This window comes from Panthera leo, chromosome B1 (genome assembly GCF_018350215.1).
Source record: "Panthera leo isolate Ple1 chromosome B1, P.leo_Ple1_pat1.1, whole genome shotgun sequence".
Taxonomy (NCBI): Eukaryota; Metazoa; Chordata; class Mammalia; order Carnivora; family Felidae; genus Panthera; species Panthera leo.
The window spans coordinates 104,704,578-104,727,475 of record NC_056682.1 but is presented as its reverse complement, the minus strand read 5'-3'; the positions used below and the strand labels follow the sequence as shown (position 1 = coordinate 104,727,475).

At 34.7% G+C, this 22,898-nt stretch overlaps 1 protein-coding gene across 1 annotated transcript in view; it reads left to right on the top strand.

Annotated features, from left to right (window-relative positions):
• The first annotated feature begins 633 nt into the window (after window positions 1–633).
• The window catches only part of SYNPO2 (synaptopodin 2), a 207,678-nt gene continuing 185,413 nt past the window's right edge, over window positions 634–22,898 (top strand). The window contains exons 1-2 of the mRNA XM_042935626.1: window positions 634–1,087; window positions 20,080–20,212. The gene's annotated coding sequence lies outside the window, so the exon portion shown is untranslated. The remainder of the gene's footprint in view (window positions 1,088–20,079; window positions 20,213–22,898) is intronic.

Sequence of the window (22,898 nt, the reverse complement as noted above, 5' to 3'; positions counted from 1 at the left end):
GAGTTTTCTTTTGAAAGGAGCTGATGTTTCTATTGTTCACGATTTACTAGCCAAGAACTAAAGGTGACTTTTTGGACTTTCTCCTTTCCCCTAGATCTAAGAGTTGATTCTAAATACAAGAGACACAAAGAAGACTCCAAATATACTGATCGAACTGGGAGTAGGTCTGGAGAGCTCATCCTGACCTCATAAAGGTTCTGTGTTGGCAGCAGTGAGAGTGGGAGTCTGTTTCCTCTGGTGCACCCTTCAGCCTCCCAGGAGCCCCATCTCCATGAACGCGAGCCAAGAGCAACTGTTTAGAAATGAGAAGGCCAGGCAGGGTTCTCTTTACAATCTGAGAAGTGGAGAAGTCATAGGTGACTGAACATGGTGGCAAGACCCAGTCAGAATGGACGAATCTGAGGACTGTATTCAGAAGTGTATGGAATTCAGCACCCAGAGGAGCCTTCAGAAACAGCTGCATTGCCCTGAATGGGGACTGAATTTAGTGAACGGGTGGCTTATCCCATAATAATTTGGGCTATTTTTAATTTTTTTATGTTTACTTATTTTTTTTTGAGAGAGAGACAGAGACAGAGAGACAGAGGGAGACACAGAATCTGACACAGGCTGCAGGCTCTGAGCTGTCAGCACAGAGCCCCATTCAGGGCTGGAACTCACAATCCTGGAGATCATGACCTGAGCCGAAGTTAGACACTAAACAGACTGAAGCCACCCAGACGCTGCATGGGTTATTTTTTAAAGTGTAACTTTATATTACAATCACAGGCATCTAAGATTTTTATAGATACATATACAATTGTGTTGGAGAAGGTCATCCAGAGGACATGACCGCCAGTTGACCCTAGAGCTGAATCCGGGCAATCAGAAGCTCCTCTTCCCAGCCCCTGTCCTTGCAAGTATGTTCTGCCCACAAGGGCAGATGGGACCAATTTTCAAGGATACAGCCTTTAGAAAGGTTGTTGTTGAACTATCTGGACAGTGTATGTTATCAAATCCCATTAAGGCCTCTATATAAACTTTAAAGATTCTGTCAGCAGGTGCAGAAATCTACTCCTCTAGCGGCAGCTGAAGACAAGCCTCCTAAGTAAGTTCCCTTACTTTTTCTTTTTTTCTTTCAATGTTTACTTTTGAGAGAGACAGAGTGTGAGCAGGGGAGGGGCAGAAAGAGAGGGAGACACAGAATCTGAAGTAGGCTCCAGGCTCTGGGCTGTCAGCACAGAGCCCAACTTACGCAGGGCAGAACCCATGAAACGTAGGATCATGACCTGAACTGAAGCGGGACCCTTAATCCTTAACTGACTGAGCCACCCAGGTACCCCAGTTCCCTTGCTTATTAAAACCGCCACCTTGCTATCTGGAGTGGCCGCTCAGTCCTTGCCCTCTGTGTACTCCACCAGTTTGTGGACCAACTATGTGTTTACTTCACTAACAAGTGGTATTTTATTGCCTCCTAAGGAAACACCTTCTTTTTAGAGTTAGGTTTTCAAGACTTGTTTAAAAGTTGAGAGTTTTCTTATCTGGTGCAACTGTAGGTTCAAACTTTGTTCTAACTATTAAAAGGAAAATGGAATGGGGGTTGTGAATTGCCTCAGAAATTGCGAAAAGTCGAATTGTTTTTAAATGGTTAAAGATGCTGAACGAATATCTTTGTTGAAGAACTAATAAAATGTCAATATAAATTTATGTTCATTGCCTTTAACAGACATATAGGAACATAATAATTAATTACTTATTATCTTTCTTTGGACCTTCTATCTAACTGTTCAGGATTTATAGGCAACTGGTTTGAACAATAGTACACTTTACTGAGGTGGAGAAAACTATGTGAGGAGGGATGAGGGTGGGGAATAGGGTTCAGGTTAGGACATGTTATATTTGAGATTTATATGAGACATCAAATATTAATATTAGGTATGAATTGCAATATTTCAACCTGAGGTCAGAGAAGTCTGGTCTGGAAATACCAAATGTAAGAATAATCATCTTGGATAAGAAGTTCTGACTGTAATATTTAACAAACTTAGTTTAGGTTCATGGAATATCTAGTTGTATTTCACATTTAAATGACTAACAGAATTGGAGTTCAGGAAAGAATTGAATAGAAGATAAAGAATGCAGCCCTATGTACATCACCAGAGCCCTATGTACATCAAAACAGAGCCAGCTGAGTGGATGCATAAAAGATGTTCTAAGACCATGTCATTTCAATAAAGCAAAAGCAAAAGTTGTTTTCTGAAGGCAACAAGTTAGATTTAGTTTGCATTCTTCCATTGCTTTTTTTGAATTCTTGGCTTTTAAAGTGCACTCATATTTAATTTTTATTGCTAATTAATATTAATATTTAGTTAATTGAAAATTTCATTATTTGAAGAGTGTTTCAAGGTGATATAAAATGCATACATCTTAATTTAACTTGAATAAAGGTTTAGGCTTCAATGCAGCATAGAAAAAAGTAGAAAGGAAATGAAAGAACAGTTCTAAGTTGAAATAATTCACTCAATAGTTTATTTTTTAGCTGGTTGTAATTTTAGACATATTATGTAAATATTAGTGAAACGCAAATATACATTTTAAAATACTTTATGCCTTGTATTTCACATCAGAAAACCAATTTTTAAAAAAAATTTTCAACATTTATTTATTTTTGAGAGAGAGAGAGAGAGAGTCAGAGATAGAGGCTGAGACAGATCACAAGCAGGGGATGGGCAGAGAAAGAAGGAAACAGAGAATCTGAAGCAGGCTCCAGGCTCTAAGCTGTCAGCACAGAGCCCAACACAGGGCTTGACTCCACGAACCGTGAAATTATGACCTGAGCCAAAGTCGAACGCTTTACCAACTGAGCCACCTAGTCGCCCCCAGAAAATGAATTTTAATGAATGCTTTCATATAAAAAAGCCATTGTTCAAAAAAAATAAAGTTTTAATTAAACTAATATATTCTCTGGAATTGAAACAAAACCTAAAGGATGATTTATGAAATAATAAATATTAAATTCATGTTGCTAGTATTGAACTTTAGTTATAGCTCCTTTTTATTTTTTAACATCTTCATTGACATATAACTGACATACAACAAGCTGCACATACTTAAAGTGTTCGATTTGATGTTTTTGACATATGTACATGCCAGTGAAATCATCATAATTAAAATAACAAATCCACCACCCCTAAAAGCTTCCTTGTACTCCTTTGTAATCACTTCTTCCTTATTCTCTCTACCCTTCAGCTCCCAAGAAACCATTGATCTGCTTTCTGTCAAAGATTTGTTTGTGTTTTCTAGAATTTTATACAGGTAGAATCATATTGTATATGCTATTTTGGGGGTGGGTGGGATGACTTTCTTTACTTAATTATGTTGAGATTTATCTATTTGTGTATGTGCACTGGTAGGTCATTCCTCTTTATTGTTAAGTAAGTTGCCATTGAATGGATGTATCACACTTTGTTTATCTATATTGGCTGATGGACGTTGGATTATCCACTTTGGGGCTTTTCCAAATGAAGCTGATATAACCATTTATGTACACATCCTTGTATGGACATATCCTTTCATTTCTTTCAGAGAAATACCTAGGAGTAGAATAGTTGGGTCACAATAGTTGGGTTGATGTACGTTTAATTTTTTAAGATATTGCCAGACTCTTTTCCAAAGTGGTGTGGCATTTCATGTTATCACCAACAGTAAGTGAGAATTATAGGTCCTCCGTATCCTCTCCAGAACTTGGTATGGTCAGTGTTTTTGATTTTAGAAGTTCTCATAGTTGTTTAGTGGCATCTCACGGTAGTTTTAATTTGCATTTCTCCAATGCCTAAGGTTGTCAAGCATATTTTCATGTGTTTATTTGCCATCTATACATCATACTTGGTAAAGTGTCTGTTCAAATATTTTGCTCATTTTCATTTGGTTGTTTTATTTCTTACTATTGAGTTTTTGGGATTTCTTCACAAGTCCTTTATCAGACATGCTATTTGCAAATATTTTCAGTCAGACTGTGGCTTGGTTTTTCATTCCTTTTTTTTTTTTTTAAGTTTGTTTATTTATTTATTTATTTATTTAGAGACCGAGATAGCACGAGCAGGGGAGGGGTAGAGAGAATGGGAGAGAGAGAGAGAATCCCAAGCAGGTTTGGCACTCACAGGGCAGGGATTGACTCATAAAACTGTAAGATCATGACTTGAGCCAAAATCGAGAGTTGGACACTTAACCAACAGAGCAACTCAGGCACCCCAGTTTTTCATTCTTTAATAGTGTCTTTTGAAGAGAATTTCTTAATTTTTATGAAATTCAATTTACTAATTTTTCTTTTATAAATCATGCTTTTGGCATTATATCTAAGAAATCTTTAACTCAATCACAAAGACATCTATGTTTTCTTCTAGATGTTTTATAGTTTTAGGTTTTTCAGTTTTGTCTGTGATTTATTTAGAGTTAATTTATGAAGATAGATCATTCTAAGTCATGAAATAAATCTCAATAAATTTAAAAGGATTTAAGTCATACAAAATTTATTCTCTGTAATTGAATTAAATTAGAAATCAGTTACAATGATCTGGAACAATCCCAGATATTTGGAAACTAAATATTATATTTCTGTGTACCCACTGGTCAGTAAGATCAAAAGGGAAATTAAAAATGATTTTGAGGTAAATGAAAGTATGGCATGTCAAACTTTGTGGGATGTAGCAGAAGCATTATTTAGGGGAAAAATCTATAGCACTAAAATGCTTATTGGAAAAGAAGAAAGACCATTACATTAATGATGCCAGTTTACAACATAAGGCGCTAGAAAAAGAAGAACAAATGAGACCTAAAGTAAACTGTAAAAAGGAAACAATAAAGATCAGAGTTGGGAAACCCGTCAAATAGAGAACAGAAAGATAATAGATAAAAGCAGTGAAAATCAAATGATGGCTCTTCAAGACAGTAAAATTGGCAATCTTCTAGCCAGACAGATCAGGAAGGAGAGAGATGGAGTGGGAGAGAGACAGGACTAGAGACACAACACAAATTACCATATCAGGAATGAGACATAACATCACTATAAATTATACCAATATTAAAAAATAATAAGAGAATATTATGAATAACTTTATGCCAATGAATTTTATAGTTTAATTAACAAAGTTCACTGAAAAAGAAACAAATAACCTGAATAGTCTTACATCTATTAAGCTGAAATTGTAATTTAAAACTTTCTGAGAGATATATTCTAGGCTCAGATGTCCTCATTACTAAATTCTACCAAATATTTAAGGAAGAAAAAAACCCAATTCTATAAAAATTATTCAAAAAATTGAATAAGATATGATAACTCCCAAATAATTCTGTAATGCTCCATTACCTAATACCAATACCAGATAAAGTCATTAAAAGGGAAAAATATACAAATTAATATTGCTCATAAGTATAGGTACAAATATTAACAAAATTTTAGCATGTCAAATGAAAACAATATGTAAAAAGGATAAATATATTTTGACCAAGTGGAGTTTCTTCCAGGAATGCAAGACTAGTTTAGCGTTCAAAAAAGCAATGTACTTTACCACATAAAGAGATTAAAAAGAAAAAAAAAAGTACGATTATCTCAGCAAACACAGAAAAAGGCATGTGACAAAATCCAGCATCCATACTGATGAAAATTCTCAGTGAACTAGGAAAAAAAAAATAAACTTCTTAAACCTTATAATAGGCATTTTCAAAAAAATTTCAATGATGAAAAATTGAATTACTTTCACCAAAGATGAAAAATGATACTAGAATGTTTGCTCTTATCTCCTTATTCAACACTGTACTAGAGGTTCTAGACAGTGCAGTATGGCAGGGGGAAAAAGAGCCATCTTGTTTGGAAAAAATAAAATAAAAACCCTTGTTTGCACACAATGTAATAGTTTATATAAAAATTCATTGGATTCTATAAAAAAAGCTGCTAGAACTAATACACAAATTTTGCCAGGTTGAAGAATATATGATCAATATTTGAAAATCAATGGTATTTCTATATATAGTAGCCACAATTAGAAATTAAAGTTTTAACAAATTTTAATGAAGCAATGCCATTTATATTAGAATCAAAATATGAAACATTAGGGTTAAGTCTGACAAAAGATGTGTAGGCCCTATACATAGAAAAGTTCAAAACATTGCTGAGAGAAATATAGAAGATCTGAAATTTTCTAATAATTTAAATAAATGAAATATACTGTATTGATGAATTGGAAGCTTAGTATTTTTAAGAAGTCAACTCTTTCCTAATTGATTTATAGATTCCATACAACTTCAGTCACAATGCCAGCAAGAGTTGTTTTGAAACAATCACTAGCTATTCAAAAATAAACATGGAAATACAAAGACCTACATGAGTTAAAACAACTTTGAAGAAGAACAAAGTTGAGGGTTTTATACTACCTGACTTTAAGACTTATTGCAATGCTACAATAATCAGATCAGTATGGTATTATCATCAAAATAGACAAAAACATTAAGGAAACAGATTGGTAGATTTCAGAAATAAATCAACAAAAATATATAGTCAATTGATTTTCAATACAGGTATAAATAAAGGAGGACAGATACTCTTTTTATCTTTTTGACAAATGGCACTGGAACAATTTGATATCCACATACAAAAAATGAACTTTAATTCCTACTTCCTACCTCACACCATATAAAAGAATTAATTCAACATAGAACATAAACCTAAATGAAAAACTCAAAACTTAAAAGTCAAGATCACAAAGATTTTTCTGCTGTTTTCTTCTGGAGACTTTTAAGTTCTGAAAACAAAAACATGTCCATGCAAATACTCATACACAAATGTTCCTAACAGCTTTATTTGTAAAAGCTCAAAACTGAAATTAACCCAGATTTCTATGAACAGGTGAGTAGATTGACAAATTGTGGTATATCCATATAAGGATAACTCTCAAAACAATTATGTTGAGTGAAAGAAGCCAAACCAAAAGGAGAATATATTATAAGATTTCGTTTAAATAAATATTGGGAAAATGCAAACTAATTTATCGTAACAGAAACTAGATCTGTAAGTGGCTGGAAATGGGGAAGGAGGAGAGAGAAGTGAGGGGGAGAGATTACCAAGGGGCAAGAGTTATACCTCTAAGGGTGATAGATATGTTCATTATCCCAAGATAAGATACATCTTATAGATGTATGTTCATGTGTTGTATCTCAAATTTCATATTTAAATATGTACAGTTTACAGTATTTCAATTATACCTCTATAAAGCTGTTAATATTCTTTCATTGAATTTATTATTTTTCCCAGAGGCTTGATATTTTTGTGATGTTAAGATTTCCCAACCCAAAACATGCTCTGTTATTTGCTTTGTATTTGGGCCCTTCAATAAGTTAGTATAGATTTTTGGGGTTTTGTTTTTTTCAACATATAGGTTTTATATGTTTCTGTTTAACTTAATTCTTTATTGTTATCTGTTTTATGTGGTTTGCTTTTTTCCATTTCTATGTCTCTTGATTTCCAGTAAAGAAAAAACTATAGATTTTAAAATATATATTTATATGAGTAACTGATCAAATTATCAAATTATTTGTTTTTATTTTATTACTTTAAAACTGTAATTTTGGGGGGTTTTAGATGCACCGCTGTATCAACAGCCTACATTTTTTTTTTGTATTCCAGTGGTGTTATAAATAATCATTTAAAATTTTTTATTGCATTTAGTGGAACTCCCAAAATAATATTAATTAATAAACATGATGGTGAATATTTCTGTCTGCTTGTGCTCTTAAAGGAAATGTCTTTAGCACCTGTGTTTCGAATGATGTTTTAGGTAAAGGTGATAAGCCTGCCAAATACAGATGCACCAGGTTTGTTCTGGTTTGTTTTCCTTTGCTGAAAAGTCAGAAAGCTAAAACTAAATTTTCCAGAATTCTGCGCATTAAGACTTTTTCCCATACCTTGACATTTTCCTATATTTTCCAAGTTTTCCAGAATAAACACATAATTAATGTGCCCATGTACACAGTGCCAGTAAGTGATAAGCTAAATAAATAGACATAAGCAGATCTGTCAAAGTGCTGTTCTATTAAGTGTTTGCTTCTCACTAGATTACTATTTTATAATTGCATTGTTTGATATGTAAATTTTATATGGATTATCTATTTTACTTGAAAGATTTAATAGGGGCAGCCTTGCATACATGTTGGGATTTGTCTTTTGGTGACCTTAGGTATGTGTTCTTTGGCTTTACTATTTTTAGCCCTGTTCACTTGTAAAATATACTACAAGTGTCTATTAATTGATGCTTTTGTTCCTGTTACAAAGCAAGCCACTCATTTGAAGTGAAGGGGCAATTTCAGTATTTCGGAAGTTGATTTTGTTCCTTCCTGCTCTTACACTTTAGGGGTGCCTCTACCAGGTGATGACGTGCTACACAAAAGGTGCCTCTCTGCTTAACCAATTTCACAGAGCTGGAAGAAGCCCTAGAAATGATTCTAGTCCAATACTTTCATTTCCCAGGTGGGAAACCTGAGGTTCAGGTAGTCAAGCCAACAGTCACATGGATTTTGAAAAGCTGGGACTAGAACCCAGATCTTTTGACCTGCACTCCAGTGTCTTTTCCATGACTGCAAACTCTCTCCACATTTTCTATACTTTCATTATAAAGGCTATTTTAAGAGTTATGCAAACTGAAGTATAATTGCATGTCAAGAGGATACCTTGAAGCAAACTTTTTAAAAAAGGAATCAGCTCCTAAAATACATATACATTAAGATGTATGTATGCATGCAGACACGTGCTCCTCATCCCCACCTCCACACACAAGTCAGAGAGAGGGGAGGGGCGGAGGAGGGAGGGATAGGAAAGTCTTCCATTTATGGCTCACTTTAACCCAACACCGTACACAGTCCTTGATTTCCTGGAATTTGGCTCTCAGCTTCTGTCTTTCTAGGCGCTATGCCTTCTTTCCGTGGCTTGCATAGACAGTTTCCAAGCCATCCAAAAGAAGGTGTAAATCCGCTTTTGTAGCATGGTGCTTTAATTATAAAAGTCAATTCTTCTGCCTCCAAATTTCAGCTTTAAGATGTCATCTTTACATAAAGCAGGCACAAAGCATCTCTAAGGGAGTAGCAAAAGGTAGAAAACCAAAATCTTCTTGGGATGGTCCTGCAGCTACTCTCACAGAGAGATGGGACAGCCTCTTCCTTTTTATTTCTGAGGTTGAGAGCTTTCTGTCCTATTTAAAAGCACAGTGGTTCCCCCCCCCCCCCTTCAACGCCCACCGCCCTTATCTACGTTTCACTTTCCGTGGTTTCAATTATCTGCAGTTACCCACAGCCAACCACAGTCCCGAAGCAGATGATCCTCCTTCTGACATATGGGCAGAAAGTCAGTTGCAGCCTAACACTACATCACACTGTCTGCATCATTCACCTCACTTTATCTCATCACGTAGGCATTTTATCATCTCATATCGTAAGAAGGGTGAGTACAGTATAGTAAGATATTTTGAGAGAGAACATTCACACAAATTTTATTACAGTATATTGTCGTAATTGCTCTATTTTATTATGAGTTATTATTGTTAATCTCTTCCTGTGCTTAATTTATAAACTAAACTTTATCACAGGCAGGTATGTATAGGAAAAAACAGTTATATAGGGTCCAGTGCTCTCTGCAGTTTCAGGAATCCCCTGGGGGTCTTGGAACGTGTCCTCCATGGATAAGAGGGGACTACTGGGTTACCATTACCATTTGTACCACCTTCCCTACCATCGTTTCAAAATGTGGTGCCCTAATAAAGTGACCACGCAGCTTCAATGCAACAGAAACTTTTAAACAGAAGAATAAATGGAGAAAAATCCAATTTGTCAGAGATCTCATCACTGTCATTAAACTTTTGCTTCATTAAATCTTGATTATTGTCACTCTCAACATTAAAGGCCCTAACTTCTAGAATCCTATGTTCTTTCCACAAATGCTGGATAATTTCTTAGTCAGTTTTCGCATCTTTTATTCTTTTCTAATTCCTAACTGTCTTCACTCCATTACTTATTTCTTGCCTCTCTCCATAAACCCTTTAAAAAAAAACACTCCCCTGCTTTCATGCATAAGATACTTACAAGGCACTGAAAAGCATCACCAGCATTATAAACCTATGAAAAATCTCATGTCAGCAAATCACCTGAATAACAAATAAGTGATGCTTCCCCTGCCCTTATGATGATTATTTTTACTCTTAAAATGAATGTGATGGCCCTGAAGTCTGTATCAGTGAATAAATGTGTGACCTGTCATTTCTATAACTGGGATAACGTCTTCTTGACATAATTAAGTATAAGAGCTGTGAACATTCAGCATCTCCTCAGTAATTTATATATATTTATATATTTCCATTCAAATTTGTTTTACTAAAGGCAAGACAATAGGCTCAAAATGGAGTTGCTCATGCTAAGCTCCATGACACCAAACAGATGTAATTTAGTTTTAGGTTTCCCTAAAATGGAATCTTAAACCAGTCAGTCAGAAGTTGCCTGATCATCATTAGTTAGGTAGTCTGCCTGATGGACCCCCACCATCTCCTAAAGGAAAGGAAACTTGCAATAAGCCAATCCACTTTTGCCCTACTATAACTTCCTTCCTTCTTTCTTTCTTTTTTTTTTTTTTTTTTTTTTTTGCCTATAAAAGTCTTTCATTATGTTCAGCTCTTTGGAGCTGTTTGTATCTGCTAGATTGGATTCTGCCTGACTCACAAATCACTGAATAAAGCCAGGAAGATCTTTAACATTTATTCAGTTGAATTTTGTTTTTCTAAGTCTTCAACAAGTCATTTCTAGCTCTCTGTTTAGGCAATTTTTAAATTGATAGAGTCTCCAGGCATCTTATTAAGAACATTGTGCCAGCATTCTGCCTTTAAGACCAAGAAAACAAAAGACAACAAGGATATGAGACTAACATCCTTGCTGGTATCACTATTAGCAATCTTTTTTAAAACAGAATTCTTATTAGTTGTGTGTGTGTGTGTGTGTGTGTGTGTGTGTGTGTGTGGTAGAACTAGAAATGCCTTCAGAAAGTTCAAATTATTAGGAGTTCATATTCAATGTTAGATATAAGTGAACCATTTAACTGAAGATACTGTATGAAACTAAGCATGTTTCATTTTTTTCAAATTGACTTCATAAAACAGTTTCAAGTTTTTATATTTTTCACAGAAAGCTACAAGGGCTCACTGCTTTTGGGGACTGGAGCCCAATGATGCAGTGAGTCTCTGGCAGGCTTATCTGTACCTCTGATATCACTTGAATTCAGGCGATGGGCAAATACAGCTATGATGTTGCTGCTTAAGAATTTTAATCCTTTTTAAAGTGAGCTGTGAATGAATAGCTATGTTAATATGAAAGACTAGAAATTTAGCTCCGCTTGAGAATAAAAATCTCTCAAAACAAAACATCTTCTGTGATATAAAAGATCTTCTGTCAAATCTATTAAAAATTAAATTTGCATATTTAAGGAACTCCAGCAATACAAAATCATTTGTGAAATACGTTTTCAAGGGACACGATACATATTTAGATATTGCACATGTAGTCTATAAATCTTAGCTCTTTGTTTACCAGTTTATATGTTGGAATGTTAGAATAAAAAGCCTATTTGGCTTCTTTCCCCTAGATAATGAAATTTTCTTTGCTTCTTATTTAAAATGACATGAGGTTATGTAAAGTGCTTCATATGGTAGAATTTTGTGCTGTGGAGAGGGAGAAATCAATAAGAATCAGTTCAGAAACAGATTTTAAATTTTCATAATCACTTTAAAAATGTTATAATTAAAAGAGGATTAAATATATTCTTTTGCTCAGTGTAAAGAAAATGATTTTTTTTTAATTTTTTTTTCAACGTTTTTTATTTATTTTTGGGACAGAGAGAGACAGAGCATGAACGGGGGAGGGGCAGAGAGAGAGGGAGACACAGAATCGGAAACAGGCTCCAGGCTCCGAGCCATCAGCCCAGAGCCTGACGCGGGGCTCGAACCCACGGACCGCGAGATCGTGACCTGGCTGAAGTCGGACGCTTAACTGACTGCGCCACCCAGGCGCCCCAAGAAAATTATTCTTAAAGGAAATCATGAGAATAATCATAAATTGGTAGTCTTTGTTAATGGAGCAGGGAAGGGCATTCCTGGAAGAGAAAGTACAGGAACGAGTACATGGCAAAGTAAAACAACCTGGAGACATTTGGAGGACGGCCTCAAGCTCTTTGATATGGCAGAAGCAAGGGATATGTTATGGGTTGAGGAGGGTCCTGGCCAAGCATAAAGAATGGAAAAGTAATCAATGCCAGATAAGGGTTGGCATTTTATGTTCCACTAAGATGCTAAGAATTCCTGGAGGGGGCCACAAAAGGGTTTCAAATTAGGGAAACAACAATATTATATTTTATGTGTTGCTCTCATACTATTGGCTTTGGCAGCAATATGGAGGATGGAATTAAAGATTGTAAGACTAGTGGCAGAAAGAACTAAGAAAATAGTCAAAAGTTACAAACTTCTTTTTTTAAATATTTATTTCTTTTGAGAGAGAGACAGACAGAGAGCACGAACAGGAAGGAGGGCAGACAGAGAAGGAAAGAGAGAATCCCAAACAGGCTCTACGCTGTCAGGGCAGAGCCTGACGCAGCTCTCAAACTCAGGAACCATAAGATCATGATCGGAGCTGAAACCAAGAGCTGGACACTCAAACAACTGAGCAACCCAGGCACCCCAAAAAGTACAAACTTCTAGTTATAAAATAGATAAGTCACAGGAGTGTAATGTACAGCATGGTGACTGTAGTTAACAATACTGTATTGTATATTTGAAAGTTGCTAAGAGAGTAGATCTTAAAAGTTCTTATCACTAAAAAATATCTGTAATTATGTGTGGTGTTGAATGTTAAGTAGATTTATTGTGGTGGTTATTTCATAATATATACAAATATCAAATCACTATGATCACCTGAATTAATATAATGTTATGTCAATTATATCTTACTATAAACAAGGGGGAAAGTGGTGCAATAGTATAATAATAATAATAATATATATATAATATATATATATTATATATATATATATATATATATATATATATATATGAGAATAACAGCACAACAGTGGGATGGAATTGAATTAATATGGCGGAGGAAGGTGAGAGTGGAGACTAGGGGGAGTCTGCTGTTTTGACCTGAGCGACTCCTGAATGGAACGTGCCAAGAAAAGGGATGTAGGAGAGACAGTGTTTTCCAGGAAGACCTTTATTCCACATGAGTTTTGTTGTGTTTAAGAGGTTCAGAACATATAGTTCTGGAGCTCAGGAGGGAAAGTAAAATGAGTATCTAGGATTTGAAGCCAAGGAGTGAAGTTCCAGTTTTGAGGATGGATGTGATTGGTGAGGGACACTGTTAGAGTGAGAAGAGAGATCCAAGGACAAAGCCATTGGAAGCATCAATATTTATGGAGTGAGAAGGAAGAAAAGCCAAAAAAGAGACAAAAAGAATGGTTAGAAGGTAAGAAAAGAAGCAGGAAAGAATGGTGTATTTTAGCAAACGGAGCTCATCACTCATTATTACCTGAGAATATCATGTGCTTTTCTGTTTCTATGCCTTTACTTGTGACCTCTCATTCTTTTAAAAATAGTTCCTATTAAGATCCTAGCACTTCTCAGAATCTAATTGGCAGACTAGGTCTTTTGTGAAAAACTTTCCTGATCATTACTGCTATAATCTTTCACCTGTTTTCTCAAAAGCCCCAGTGTTATGAAATTGGATTCAGTTGTATTATTTAAGGCAAACTTTATTTATTAATTCATTTAAAAACAGCAATAATAAAGCCATTACCTGTCAATATAAATAAAATTTTAATGAAAAAAATATAAAATAGAACAATTTGTGAGAAAAATGGCATTGTCTTACATTTTTGCAAATCTCTTTAATGGCTGGTTTAAGAGAAGATAGCTGGATTATTGTAAACTTTTCTGTGTTCGGTCTGTCATGATTAGCTATTTTGGTTAAAGCACAGGAAGAAAATTCAGCCTTACACAGAAATGTCGTTGGAAAAAGAAAGCTATGTTGTAACAGTCTTTTCAGAAAACACTGAATATTCTTTATTTTTTTTGGATACTAAATCAAAACTTAGCAAGGTGCTGTGTATTAAAGGTTAGTCATAATGTGTAATGGGAAACTATATCAATAAAATATTCAAATTGTTATATTAAAATCCATTGGTCTGTCTTGCAATTTGAATGGCCATGCATGATTTTGTAATATTACTTACAAATTTGTCATTTAGAAAACAATGATTCACTGAGTTATGCAAGTCTTTGGAGTATTGACATATTTTATGATCACATTTGTTACTATTACATCAGTCTCATCAGAAAAACCTTTAAATATCGGGAAACTGTCAAACTCACAGTAGTGAATATAACTTTTCCAAATTCCCATTTTTACTTGAAAGCTCAAGTTTTATCATTGAAAACAAATACCATCAGTTACTTTCTTCAATGTAGGAGGCTCACTTCCTTAGTTTTCCAGAAAATGTCATGCCATTCTACTCTGAATGTGAACCCTTGAATATATTTCCTGTCTAGAGGTAAGAGGAAGGAACTAGCTTAATTCTTAATTGTCTTTCTTTTCAGCTTGTAGCAAAGGTTCTTGGGATTAGTAGGTCCTGAACAAAAACCTGGGAATTTGAATTAAATTTATTTCCTCCATGAATTTAGACTGCTGTATGGTTTCCATATGTCCCAGTTTACCTGAGGCAATCCCCATTTATGCCTATTCCTCAATGTACCATCCAGTTTAAATTATTTTTTTCCTGATTTAGGCAAGTAGTATTCAGTATTATATTAAAATAAGTGAGGATCAATTTGATGGGCCTTTATTTTGTACTTGCAATTTCTACAATAGTTTCATCTAGAAGTGTGAGACTAGTATGCAGGAACAAGAATTCTCACCTTAGCACATACAAAAACAACCAGAGATAACTTATCTTTCTATTTCAGAACGTTTTAAAATGCAAAATAACAATTGCTGTTCAGGATAGTGTGCAGAGTCTTCACGATAAAATGATACGTGCTTGCACTTGAACTCAAGTGGCTAGGAACAGTTAAATCTTTCTAGTCTTAGGGGTGGAGGAAGAGGCATTCAACACAGTTGCCCCTACAGTCTATTTGGTGTTCTAGCCAGTTATGCCATGACCCATGCTACAGGTTTCAAGATGTAACAAACTTCCAGGCTGCTAATCAGAAGGATCTTAAGGAAATGTGGATAATTATAGAGTAGGTGTCCATGAAATATGTGCAGGAAATAGAAGCTGGTTACCATAATGTAAAAATATTGTAATGATTGAATGCTCTTGCTCCTGCAGTTTTGTCAGTATCCTATGGTATAAATCTTCAAAATTCTGTTTATTTTGTTATCAGTACTTTTTAAAAAAAATTGCAATAAACTCTATGGGCAGTAATGAGTTAAAAGCCAAGACTATTTAATGACAAACTAAGTACTAACTTTCTATTTCTCAAGAAAGCTTTTGCAAGTGTTAAAACTCCCTATCCAACTAGAGGGCCCTAATGACTGACCACCCGAAAACTGAAAGAATCCACTTCAAAAATTAATATTATTTTAAGATGATTATGCGTGTAGGTCATGATTTAACGTGCAGTTGCAGAAGGTGTATTTACGGTGTCACTCTGTGAAGCATGACTTTTCATTTGGATCGAATGATTTCATTTTAGATTCCAAATTTTCTTATGACCATACTTTTTTTTGTATTACTATTGTATTTTGTATTACTATTTGTAGCTATTACTTTATTGGTTCCTTTAACAGAATAACTTCACGGATAATTAAATGATGCAAGTCTTATAACAACATATCAGGTGTTACAAATAGGACACCAACCAGTTTAAAATGGTTCAGTTTTTCCCCCCCATACAAATCATGGAATAAAAGTAAAACAATTTAAAGTTCATTTTGTTAAGACAAAACATCTGACAATATTGTTAAAGCCATTATAAATTTAAAAGTTCAACACTGAGATAAAATTATTTGTTTTATATATTAATAAAATGAATTTAAATTGTGATGGAGAACCTTGTAAAAACATGGTAAAAATAATGTTCCACTAAATTAAGAAATATACATTGAATAAATGTGATTTTGTATTGGTTGTGCTACCTACAAAATTCATAAATGCATCTTTAAAAGGCTATGATAATCTAATAACTGAAATAGAAGCTATAGTTATCAAATTTCATAAATATTTTGTACATACGTGCATTTAGAGTAACTGAACTTTACACACACACACACACACACACATGCACACACACACACATATATAAAATAACATATATATGTTATTTTATTTGAGAGAGAGAGAGAAAAAATGAGTGGGGGAGGGGCAGAGAGAGAGGGAGACAGAGGATCCCAGTTGGGCTCTGTGCTGTCAGCACAGAGTCCAAGGTGGGGCTCAAACTAACAAATTGTGAGATCATGACCTGAAGCTGAAGTCAGACGCTTAACCAACTGAGCCACCGAAATGCCTCAATGTATATTTTTTACAAGCTTGATGTTGAAATAAAAAATAATTCAGATTCAGTGTAGAAGTAGGTGCTTTTTCTCTTTGCTACTCGTTATTAATCAAAGTTTAGAAATGTTTGAAGCTTTAAAGACGTTCTTTGTAAATCAGTATAAGTGTAGTACAATAATATTGAACTCACTTGTAAGTGTTTAAAATTACTTGGAAATGTGAAAACAAAGTACTCAATACATCAAATCCCCAGAAGTTCAACTTTTGAAATGGTTAGCAAGCAGCAGTTACTAAAATCAACACAGTTGATACTTGAAAAATTGGGTTTAAACTGCATAGGTCCACTTATATGCAGGTGTTTTTCAATAAATCAGTTCAGCACTGTTAAATGTATTTTCTCTTCCTCATGATTTTCTTAGTAACATTTTCCTTTCTCTAGCTTACTTTATTGTAAAAGTAAAGTGTCTAATACAGCATACAAAGTATGTGTTAATCAACTATTTATGTTATCACTAAGGATTCTGGTCAACAGTAGGATATTAGGAGTTAATTTTGCAGGAAGTCAAAAGATATAGATTTTTTACTGTGCAGGGGTGTTGGGATACTTAAACCCTACATTGTTCAATGGTCAACTGTACTTGCCAGTAGATGACTTTGCAATTTATTTTTACTAAAACAAAAGAAGAATTAAACATATTAAATAAAAGCTCAAATGGTGCAAAAGATTTGATTTTCAAATTAGATAATAGATCTTTGGGCTGTCTTGAATCTCTTTTGATTATGCTCTTACTTTTATTTGGAGAAAGTAATTCTCTCTGTCAAAATAGAGTGAAATTTGAAAGAATTTAAATTTGGCAAAACATTCAAAGGAATAACAGAGAGAGATAATTTGATGAATTTTTTTGGGAAAACATTTATTGAAGCAAATATACTCTGAATGAAGACAAAATATATTGAGGTTGTTTCCAGTAACTGTGCTTATTAATCCTAACAATTAGTTCATACATTCATTTGGGTTTTTTACATACATAATCATGTTATCTGAAAATAATGACAACTTTACTTTTTCTTTTCTAAAAGAAGTATTTTTGTTTTTTCTTCCACCTTTTGTTTCTTTTATTTTTCTTGCCTTATAGCACTGATTTACTAATTCCTCTAGTACAATGTAGAACGGAAATGGTAAATAGTGATCACTCCTGTTTTAATTCCAACTCAAGAGGCCAATATTCAAAATTCACTACTAAGTAACATGTAGTTGCTGATTTTTAGAAAAGATACTCTTGATGAAATTAAGGTAGTTCCCTTCTTACAGATGACCTTTTACTTACATGGGTATGAACTGCATGGGTCCACTTACACACAGATTTTTTTTTCTTTTATAAATGAAGTGCAGTACTATAAGTGTATTTTCTCTTCCTTGTTACTTTCTTTTTTTAAAATTTTTTAATGTTTTATTATTTATTTTTGAGAGAGAGAGAGAGACAGAGCGTGAGCAAGGGAAGGGCAGAGAGAGGGGAGGTACAGAATCGGAAGCAGGCTCCAGGCTCCAAGCTGTCAGGACAGAGGCTGATGTGGGGCTCCAACTCACAACTGTGAGTTCAACCAACTGAGCCACCCAGGCACCCTGCTTCCTTATTATTTTCTTAATAACGTTTTCTTTTCAGGGCACCTGGGTGTCTCAGTCAGTTGAGCGTCTGACTTAGGCTCAGATCATGATCTCACAGTTGGTGAGTTCAAACAACCCCTCAATCTGGCTAGGTACTGTGAATTTGGGATTCTCTCTCTCTCCCTCTCTCTCTGTCCCTTCCCTGCTTGAGTGCATGCTCCCTTTCTCTCTCAAAATAAATAAATAAATTTAGCCTTAAAAAAAAAGGCTAAAAAAATTTCTTTGCTCTAAATTATTTTATTGAAAGAATACAGTATATAGTGCATATAATATACAAAATATGTGTTAATCAACTATACGTTATTGGGAAGGCTTCTGGTCAATAGTAGGCTATTAGTAGTTAAGTTAATGGGGAACCAAAAGTTATATGAGGATTTTTGAATGCACAAGAAGTTAGTTCCACTAACTGCTACATTGTACAGAGGTCAACTGTAGTTAGTTGATATATTTTTTTCTTGATCATACTTTCTCTGCATCTATTGAGATAACTGTATATTCTTTTCCTTTATTCCATTAATGAAATGAGTTACAATGATTAAATTTTAAATGTTAAACCAGTCTTGCATTTATGAAATAAACCCCACTTGGTCTTGATGTATTATCCTTTTTATATGTCCTGTATTAGATTTGTTCATATCTTATAGAGGACTTTTGCATCTATGCTCATGGGGATATTAATCTATAATTTTATTTTCTTATAATTGCACTTAAGTCATTTTTAAATGTTCAGATAATCAATATAAAAAGTTTTGAATTTCCTTTATTTTTTTATTTATTTATTTATTTTTTTTTTAATTTTTTTTAACGTTTATTTATTTTTGAGACAGAGAGAGACAGAGCATGAACGGGGGAGGGTCAGAGAGAGAGGGAGACACAGAATCTGAAACAGGCTCCAGGCTCTGAGCCGTCAGCACAGAGCCCGATGCGGGGCTTGAACTCACGGACAGTGAGATCGTGACCTGAGCTGAAGTCGGCCGCTTAACCGACTGAGCCACCCAGGCGCCCCTGAATTTCCTTTAATGTATAGATACATATTCGTTTTTTCCTGGAAAGACTTATATTTGAAAACAATTTTTGAATAAAGCACTTTTTGGTGACTACATAAATATTTAAAGTATTAAAAATATTAAAATGAATATTAATGTATTTAATTTTCATCAGTTTTACTTTTCTTTTAGTTCTCATAGGTGTCATGGATGAATGATAAATTTTTATGGTCCTTTACTAATACATAGGGAAACTGTTGAGTTAGGGGCAAGGCTGGTTCTTCCTTGCTTTTAGGCTCTTTGAAGAGCCCAAAAATAACTTTTTTTCTGTTGAAGCATGACCCTCTGAACGTTTTGCTGGAACCTGAACATATATCCTTTCTGAGTCTTTGCTCTTGCTATTTCCTCCACTGGGAGTACCCTCTGAACTCTTACAGTCTTTGCATTTTGGCATTTTTCCTACACTTTACATTTCAAATTAAATGCTCTCTTTTTCCTCCATTCCAAAAGTATGAGATTTACTTCTCTGAATAGACAATATTAATAATTATGAATGTTTACATGACAATCACTATGTGTCATGTACTGTATATTCTAAGTGCTTTAAATATATTAACTCATTGGGGCACCTGGGTGGCTCACTTGGTTGAGCTTCCACCTGTTGATTTCGGTTCAGGTCATGATCTCAGCATTTGTGAGATCAAGCCCCACATTGGGATCTGTGCTGACAGCACGGAGCCTGCTTGGGATTCTCTCTCTCTCCTCTCTCTCTGCCCCTCCCCCTGCTCTCTCAAAATAAACATTTAAAAAAATAAAAAATAAATATGTTAATTCGTTTAATCCCCTTAGCAACCTTATGGGTAGATATTATTACTCTTTTACAGAAACTGAGTTATAGAGAAGTTAAATAACTGGCAAAACTTTATGCCATTAACAACTGGAAATCAAAGAATCCAACCTAAGCTGCTTGTCCTGGAGCCTGCCATCACACTACATCACCCCTCAAAGCAATAGCTGGTAAGTGTTTTCCATTTCTGTTGTCATTGATGTAGTTTGTTTGTTTGTTTAATTTTAGAGAGTGTGCTCAAGCTTGGCAATTCTTAGACATTTAATTTGGGGGGCGGAGGGGGCTAAGGGAGAGAGAGAGAGAGAGAGGGGATCCTAAGTAGTCTCCATGCTTAGCATGGATCCCACACCTCTGGGATCATTCCCTGAGCCAAAATCAAGAGTTGGAAGCTCAACCAAGTGAGCCACCCAGACACCCCTCACTGATATAGTTTAAATCCTCTCCTCTGTCAGTAGCTACTTTTCAATATCCAATTCATTGCTATCAGTAGCAGAAGCAGTATAGAACATACTCTCCCTCCCATACTATTCCCAAAGTAACTTTCCAAGACATGCATCTAAACAGCAGCATCTGGGACACCGGGGTGGCTCAGTCAGTTAAGCAGCTGACTTTGGCTCAGGTCTTGATCTCACGGTTTGTGGGTTTGAGCCCTGCATCAGGCCCTGTGCTGACAGCTGAGATAATCAAAAATGTCCCCAGACATTGTCAGATGTCCCCTGGAGGCAAAATTACCCCTGGCTGAGGATCACCGAGGTAGCTCCAGGAGGTCAACAAAGGTTCTGCTGATTTGCTGGTTCCCAGCTGTAGTGCCCCCTTGGCAAGTCCATATTCTCAGCTTCTCATCTTCTCTGGAACCTCCTTATCCTGATTGGTTCAGCACTTCTGATGTCTTTAAATGGATGTTTAAAAAATTTGGCTTGTCTGGTAGCCTCTGTCACCATTTTGTTCTGCTGAAAGAAAGATATTCTGCTAATATTTAGAAACACAATTCCAAGGAAATATCTTTTAATATTATTATTTTGCTAGTTAGTTATATTATTTTTCCTTTATTCTAACTACTGATCATCAAGCTTCAGCTCATAGGCCAAATACAGCTCTTGCCTGTTTTGGAAATAAAGTTTTATTACAACACAGGCACACTATTACTTACAGATTATCTGTGGCTGCTTTTGTACTAAGACTGCAGAGTAGTCACCACAGAGAGCTAAGGCCCTCACTTCACAGTTTGCCAACGCTTGCTTGAATACCTTGAAGGTAGGAACCAAGAGCTTGTGTCTCTAGTGTCTAATATATTGTAGCCAAATGACTGCAGTTTTGAATTTTCTTAAATTAATCCAAAAATATACATGGAACTCAATAATTTCTTCTAAATGTCTAAAGGCAATGAAAGATGTCACCATATTTGTCTACATTATTATGTGTTGTTTAAATCAAATGGCATGATTGGTTAAAGAATAATGCCAAAGGTTTATTTTAAGAGTAGAGACCCAGTTCCTGGATGTGCCCATTGTTTTATTTTTTTTTGTTTTCAGTCATAGACCACCCTTTTCACTATCTATGTTACAAAAAATATATATATTATTTGTGGAGTGCCTGGGTGGCTCAGTCGGTTAAGCATTCAACTCAATTTCCGCTGAGGTCATGATCTCATGGTGTGGGAATTCAAGCCCTTGCTGATAATGCAGGACCTGCTCAGGATTCTCTCTCTCCCTCTCTCTCTACCCCTCCCCCACTTGTGCTTTCACTCTCTCTCAAAATAAATAAATAAACATTACAAACAAAGGAAAACAGTTTCATCAAAAATAAATATATTATTTGTTACAAGGAGAATAGGACAAAGTGAATAAATTCTTCAGTATGAATCAGTCATTTCTACAGAATTTTTAAAAACTGTATTTATCAAAGGTGGTCATTTACTTCCTTCTTCAATTAACAGAACAGTTCCACATTCATCTTTTATATGATGCATGGTACACGTTTTCTCTGAAATTCTTCTGAACAATATAATAATTTATATTTGATATATTTGATAATGTATTACTTAATAAGAATGTCTTCTATGTAGTTTCCTTCAAGAGTAGATAGCCTTTGAAACAGCTACCTTTTTCTTTCCTTCTTTCACAAAAAACGAAATAAAGGTAATTAGTATAATAGTAGCTCACAAATGGACTCACGAACCAAAGAAAGGAAATTATTTACTAAGATTTACAAGGTTGCTGAGATTAGTTGTCCTTGGACCAAAATATTAGTGTTGTTGTATATACATTTGTTACCTGTATGGTTCCACTTAAAAATCTTGTAATTCTTATTAATGATTTCTTCTACTAATTTTTAGTGATTAATATTATTAGTTGGATGTGATCCTAAATTCATTTTGCATCTTGAATATTGACATTTGTGTATTTGTCATTCCATTAATTCTGTGAGAAAAAAGCACATTTGCCATACTATAAATCTTAATCAGTCTTTGAGCAAAAGTTACTTAAAACTCTGAGACAGTGTTATTTATGATTTTGGGTTGTACCTGGGTAGTATCTATCATTTATTTACTCATCTCCTGAGTGCTATTGGTAACCCTTAATGATTTACATCCCAGAGTTTCCTTAGCTAAAGCAATTTTATAAAGAAACTAAACAGTTTGTTTTTGAAATCGATGGTTATACTAACTAGAAAGCATGCCTCTGCTTTACAGGGCTTAAAACAAAGTGTCTTGCATCATTCGAACATCTGGATTTCATTTCTTGTTAAAGCAGTATAAGATGGATTTGGAAAGAATGAAGTGAAATCAGTTCTAATGATCATTATCTTAATTTTGGACTGAAAATTTCCCTGCAAGTCAGGCTCTGTCATGTTTAA